Genomic DNA, 7,322 nt, shown 5'->3' with positions numbered 1-7,322 from the left:
ATGAGACAACAAAAAAATGAAAAATTCATATAAAATTTGATGTTGCAGACATTTGAGAGGAAGATAGAAAATGTATACATTTTTTATATATATAGAGACAAAATTTCTATTTGTGTTAAATATTTTTGATTCAGAAGACTTTCAGGAAAGTCTTTCTATTAGACGACTTTTTAGGAAGTCTTCTATTAGATCACTTCCTAGAAGTCTTCTACCTCTAAATATACTACTCGCACAGAAGACTTCTAGTCTTCTAGGACCTAAATTTATACTTTAAACTCAAATAACTAACTAAATAGAAAAAAAAACACTTAACTAAGTTTAAAATAGACCTTAAAAGTGTTTAATATACACAACACTAAAAACATAGAGGTCAAATTTTAATTTTCCAAAAAAAAAGTTTAGCTTCCAAAATCTAACCCTAAAAATACAAACAATACTACAACATATGTTACCAAATCCAAAACCAAAGAATACAATGACTCATTACATTCACTCATCTGCGTTGAAAACTTTTCAAATTTACTATATCTTAATTTATATCATTTGCAAATGTTTATAATTACATGATTTTAATTTTTCTTCCATCAAAATATTTTTCAAAAAATTATAAATTATTTTTAAAATCTACAATATGAGAAAACTTTCTGGAAATCTTCTCTTAAAAAACTTTCAATAGACTTAAAAAACCCTCAGAAGACTTCCAAGAATATATTAGTAAAAATACATTCTGTTTTTTTTTTGTTCAAAATTGGCTACTTGCAATTATACTAGTTTTTTGGGTTAGTTTTACATTTGATTCAAGTTAGGGTATACCTTTGTGTTTAAAATCAAGTTTTTGGTCATATTTGACAATTTCTCTTTATTTTTAAGTACAAATTCTATTTTGTAGAAAAGCTACTTCAGTTATTGTTTACTTTAAAATAGAGTATGAACTGGTATATTCCAAAATATAGAATATGCATTTTTATTTTTACTTTAAAATAGAATATAATTGAAACAAAATTCATACTATTTATTTTTTTTATTTTAAAAGAAAATAATTATTCAATGGAGATGGTTAACTTAATAATACGATATGTACACCCATGTGCTTGTATGGTTAATATAAGTATCGGACAACTGATACGGTACCAACAAGTGGTCCTTGCCCAAAAATGAACAAAAAAAACAAAGCTGGTCCATTTCTTATCGACTCTGTACTTAACATTTAGACCCTCCAGTTACTATAAAACTAACTATTTTGGTAAAGATGATATGCATGTGACATTTATAATTAGATATGTCTGAACATTTTTTTTTTCTAAAGAAAAGTCTGAATAGATTTTGGTAGTCTAATTTGATGGGTGTGCGACCGAGAAAACTCATGCAATCGTCAAATTAACAATGTTATTTATACTTCAATTTATGAGTGTCTTCTGGATTTTCAAACAAAATTTTGAATAAAAGGAGAAAGTAGAATAAATTATATTATTTTACTACTTGGTCAGAATAAAATAAGAAACTAACATAAAAGTTATTTCAATATTCTAAAATTTGTATTAAAATTAAAACAATTACAAATTACTCCTTCCATTTCATAAAGTTACATATTCTAGAAAAAATATTATTTCAAAAAGATCTATTTTTGCATCTTCAATACATGTTTTATTAACCAATTGAAAATTTCAAAAAAACTTAATTGTACTTATTGGATTTTTATTGGCTTAAAATTATAGAAAAATATAATCACAAAAAATTATGCACATTCAATGTGTTTATTAAAATGTGTAAAAATCTCAAATATATAACATTTTGAAACGGATGGAGTACTTTACTGTATTTAATTAAAATACCACATATTTTACAGTTTGTTACATTTTAAAATACAAAAGACTTTTAAGTATTAAAGTTAGCGTAAAGTACATGTAGAATAGTTTCTTAAAAAACCTTTCTCATCATTCTAAAGTAATTTAAAATATAATACTTTTTTGTTAGTTGTGAAAACAAAAACAAAAAAAATTAATAATAATAAAATGGGGAAAAACGGTCATTTCATATATACCTAACATATCGTGATATGTTCAATTCAGACTCGGCTTATAAGACTGTGCAAATAACATATATGTTGTTTATTCTAAGTACATATATGTTTTTGCAAAATCATATAAGTCAAGTATGAATTGAATATATTGTGATATGTTGGGAAATGACTGTTTTGTAGTGATATCTCCAATTTTCTTTTTATAGAAAAAAATAAGAGATTTGTTTTTTTTAATAAAAAAATAAGAGATTTCTCCACTATGTTTTCACGTTCCACATTATTCTATGTTTTCACAATTTCATCTTTTTTTTTTTTGTTTCTCATGTTGCAAGCTTGTAATAATACTGCTACGATGATTTCTCCGTCATTTGGTCTTTTTGTCCGCTTATGCTGATTTCTTTAGTTTTTGTTGGATTGATTTTTTTTTGGTCTAAAAAGTTGATTTTTATTTCTCGTTTGACATCAAAATTTAAGATAAAAAATCCAAATCCTAAACCGAGGGTTATAGTTTGAACATAAATGACCCTTTTCTTAATTTGGACGATAATATAACAACGAACTAGCATGCAAGTTTGTCAGATTTGGCAAAGGAAGGGAGTAGAAATTCTAGATCACCTAGCATATAATTGCTAAAGAAATATGAGATTTTATATCTACTTATTTTGACAACTTTGAATATTACATTATTATATGGATTGACGAATTTTCCTGATTAATCTTATGAATCTATCATATAGTCTATTAACAACGTAGTCTACCAAGTTACAAACTAAAATGACGTGTTACTGTATTAGTGGTTGGTACTCAGACGTCACACGTGTATCACGTGTCAACCATGAAGGAAACGCACAAACGGAGAACAATAAAATACTACAAATACTCTGAAACCAAACGACAAAATATATATATATATATATATATATATATTTTTTTTTTTGAATATTGTGTTACATTTATTCAAAGAAAGATATTTTGTACATCATGTGTAACGTTTGTGTTTTAAACTGAAAGGGAAAACTTTTCCTAAAAGTATTATGCTTGAAAAGCAAACCAGAGCTGCAGAAGAACAAAGCAAACGACCAAATATATCAACTTAACCTTCTCTTTTATGGACGCCAACAATAAACAAAGAAAGAAACGTGCCTTTAAGGCCGTTCTGTGGTATTTCGTTTACAATGTGGAAGACAGACGAAGGTGAGCTGTGTGTGTCTCAATAAAAATCCTGTATGCATATGTGCCCTGGTCCATACCATTCTTGTTATGTAGAAATTTGAGGTTATAAACGTTTTTTTTTAGTTTGAGGTTATAAACGTTTTTTAGCACTACATGAAATAAGTTGTCGTATTTATCAATTTTACTGAGAATTACATTGGGTGAAAATTGTGTATAAAATATTTTTTTTGCTTGCGAAGAAATTAAAAAGAAACTTATACTTTTAACTGAGATACACAAAATAGAATGGCAAGATTAACTAAGTCTTAAAACAGAAAGTCAGAACTTGACAAAGTATCAGTAAAAATTTCACATATGCCTCAAGTTCGCGGTCAGTCTTATATACGTCAAGGGAAGTATCAAGTATATCTCAACTGTTGACGTGATTAGTTGATGTTTTAGCAAAACAATACGTATTGTGACAACCCATCCTCTCACTAGGAACCTAGGTTCACAGCGCTGCAGCGCACCGACCCCAACCCCTCCATTATGAGTCTTCTCTGACTTAATAATTAGGTTGTTGGTGAGACTCGAACCCAGGTCCTCACCCTTTAACAACACTCTTCCAGGATGAGTTGTCACCAATTGATCTGCAGGTCAATTGGTGACAACTCATCCTGGAGGAGTGTTGTTAAAGGGTGAGGACCTGGGTTCGAGTCTCACCAACAACCTAATTATTAAGTCAGAGAAGACTCATAATGGAGGGGTTGGGGTCGGTGCGCTGCAGCGCTGTGAACCTAGGTTCCTAGTGAGAGGATGGGTTGTCACATAAGGTGTTGCAATTGGTATCAGAGCCAGGTTAAGGTCCCTTAATACTAACTTAAGGGATCAGCATTTCTCACCATTGCCATTTCCCTTATGGTTCTGTTCGACCGTCTTAGCTAATGTTGAAGGAGAATTCGAACAGCTCAGAGTTTCCGGCCGAGATCGGGTTAACAAAAAGTCTTCGTACTGCGGTGTAGTGGAGTTCAGAGGTTCAGAAATGGGTAACAAGGAGTTGTAAGACAAGTATACAGAGGGATTAGTTGCCTAGCACGTCAAGTCAAAGGGGTAATGGAAGGCCGGACATTCGAGCTGGAAGGAAGCGTCTCGCGGATGAGACCGCCCCACACCGGGCCGGGGAGGCCGGGGAAGGAGAGACGGACGCAAGGCCGAGGCGTGCGCAGCTTCACGGAGGGATTAAACCCTGCAAAGAAATGGACTTCTGGCATTCAGATATCACAGTGAAGCTTGTTCCCAGTAAAAAAAAAAAAAAAAAAAAAAAGAAACATGGGCGTGGGCCCCACCACCAGGGCGTGGGCCGCCGACGAGGAAGGAGCAACACCGGGGCGGCCAAGGGACGGTCGGATGCACAGTAGGAGAAAACTGATTCCAGATTAGGGTAACTAAGCTAAGGATCATCTTGGGGTAAAAAGGACGATGGAGGATCATCTTGGGGTAAAAAGGATGATGGAGGATCATCTTGGGGTAAAAAGGATGATGGAGAGTCATCTTGGAGCAGAATGCAAAATGCTAATAAGGATATGAAATCTTCTTAGGAAAAAAGGGTTGACTGTAAAAAGGATCATCTTGGGGCAAAAAGGGATGATAAGAACCACACTGGGGATATTGTCTGTTAAAGCAGCTCTAGTTTGAGAATTGATTGAAAACTGCCATCTATGCACGACTACTATTATGTTCTGATCAGGTCTTTGTTTTTACGCTGCAGGATGTCTTCACCAGTGCATCACGAGCTCGGAGAAAGACGCATGCGCTATGGACCAAAAGGGACAAGGGCTTACGCCCGCAAGCCCTACCGTGACGCTTGGGGCGATGTGGTACCTGCACTCTTCCCAGACGAAGAGAAAATGGAGTTCGCAGAGCCGCCGAACGCCCCCATCCAGGAGACAACCGTGAGGCGTCGGATTTTGATGCCCCATTTCCAGCGGGCAGTCGAGTACAGGCGATTGTACCAGGGTCAGGGTACTTTCCAGTTTGCACCTGAAGTTGACACGACGCCGCCCACAAGGGGCCGAGGGCGCCCCAAGAAGACGGGGCCGACCAGGGCAGGTCCGGGACCGATCAGGATGGAGGACAGTGTACCAACGAGGAAACGTGGACGCCCAAGAAAGATTTCGAGCATTGATGCAGAGAGTCTGAGGAGCATAACTGGAATATGTCGGTGTGGAACATTGACGCAGGCCAGGCAAGGACCGCGCTCAGTCCGGGAGTACACAGAGGAATTCCTGGAGTCAGCCAAAAGATGCAAGCCCAAGACAGCGGAGGATTGGTGCCGGTGGTATAAGGCAGGACTCCGCGAGGAGATTCGGGGCAAGCTGATTGGTGTGTTGGAACCATGGGAATTCGCCTTGGTGAACCGGATGGCCAGTCAGGCAATGGAGGCTGAACGGACACTTACTCGTCGGGTCGTCGCCATCTCGAGCTCTGAAGAGGACGTAGAGGTGGAGGAGGATCCATCGGAGGACTCAGAGTGGGAAGAGGAGCTGGCGTCGTCGACAGGGAGTGGCCGCGCGGCTGGTCCTAAGCCGGAAGGGGAGCAGAAGTCTCCAGTACGAAGTGGCTAGATGTGATTTCTGAGTCAGCTAGTAGGAGTAGGACACGGTTTTTCTTCCTTCCGTATTGGTTTTAGCTTTTCATTTCTTGTTGTAAGGTTATTCGCGGATTTTGGCGATACCTTGAGACCTATTTATTCGTTGTAGTCCTACTCCATTTCATTTATTAAATTCATTGTTGGTTTTAAATGATCTTGAGCAAGTAGGATGTCATTTCGTGCTTCCCTTGTTTGTGTTTGGAAACTCACCCCAGTTTTGGGATGTTAAGTTCGAACTGAAGATTTGGAATTCGGGACGAATTCCGAATAAGAGGAGGAGAATTGTAACACCCCAAAACCAGCCCATTTAAAAATTTTAAATGCTAATAGGTTCTCTGCAGCCCAATTAGAAAACCCTAGGGTTTTTCCTACCTCTTCCCCTATAAAAGCAAGCCCCCACTTCTTTTTCTCTCATCAGAAATCTAGAAGCGAAGCCCTGCAGAGAATTCCCGGAGACTGGATGCCCTAGCCGTCGACTCCTTCTCTCTCTCCCGCGCCGTCTCTCTCCTCTTTCTCTCTTTTCACCGCGTCTCTCTTCTCTCTCTCTCTTCGCCGCGATTCCTTCTCTCCTCTCCCTCTCTCCCGGTCGCGTCTCTCTCTCCTCGCCGTGAGCAACCGCGTGAGGTGGTGGTGGCCGCGTGGTGTCATAGATCTCAGATCCCGTTTCTCTTACCTCCTATTCTCAGATCCAGATCCAGAACTAGGCTAAGGTGAGGTGTTCTATTCCAGATCTTGTTCATGTTCTTTTATACCGTTGAATGAGGAATTAGGATGGTTTAGATCCTGATTGATGTTAGGTTGATAGATCATACTGCATAATAACGCTCGTTCTGATTAGGGACAGTAAACGGATTGTTTGTGTTGATTGAATGATGAATGAGTGATTGGTTGATGAACTATTCTTGATTGTGGTTGAAAGCTAGGATGCTTAGAAGGAATTAAAAGTAGGTTAATAGCAAACGCTAACCGGTTGATTAGATGAATGATAGGACATCCGTGAAATGGTTGTTTATTGAATTGAATGTGACACCGAGAACGGGTGGCGTCTAGAAAGGAAATAAAGGAAAGAGTCTAAAGAAAAAGGAAATGAATAAAGAAAAGGAAATGATAAGAAAAAGGGAAAGGAAATGAATGATTAGAAAAGTACCCGGGAAGGGTGGGATAAATTACCCAAGAAGGGTGGAATAAATTACCCGGGGAAGGGTGGAAAGAAAGGAAACGCGGCGGCCGTAGCGTTCAAAAACGGCGGAGATGCGGGGCCATAGCATCAGATAAAAATGGCAGGGTAAGAATAGAGGCGCCGGTAAGATTGAGTCACGCCGAGTCTTGGCGGGAAGGGGTCGTAATACACTGCAAAGGCGGTCCGAACCCGAGGAACTGGGCGGCGGGCCTACCAGGGCAGGCGACTTCACAGGAAGCAGCAAGAAAAGGGGAGGAATGGTCCGCTTGAGCTGTGTAGGTCCTAAAGTCCTAGGATGATCGGAGGTCTTAAATAATAAA

The sequence above is a fragment of the Brassica napus genome, chromosome A8, assembly GCF_020379485.1.
Source record: "Brassica napus cultivar Da-Ae chromosome A8, Da-Ae, whole genome shotgun sequence".
Lineage (NCBI taxonomy): Eukaryota > Viridiplantae > Streptophyta > Magnoliopsida > Brassicales > Brassicaceae > Brassica > Brassica napus.
Note: the sequence above shows the minus strand (reverse complement) of the source record.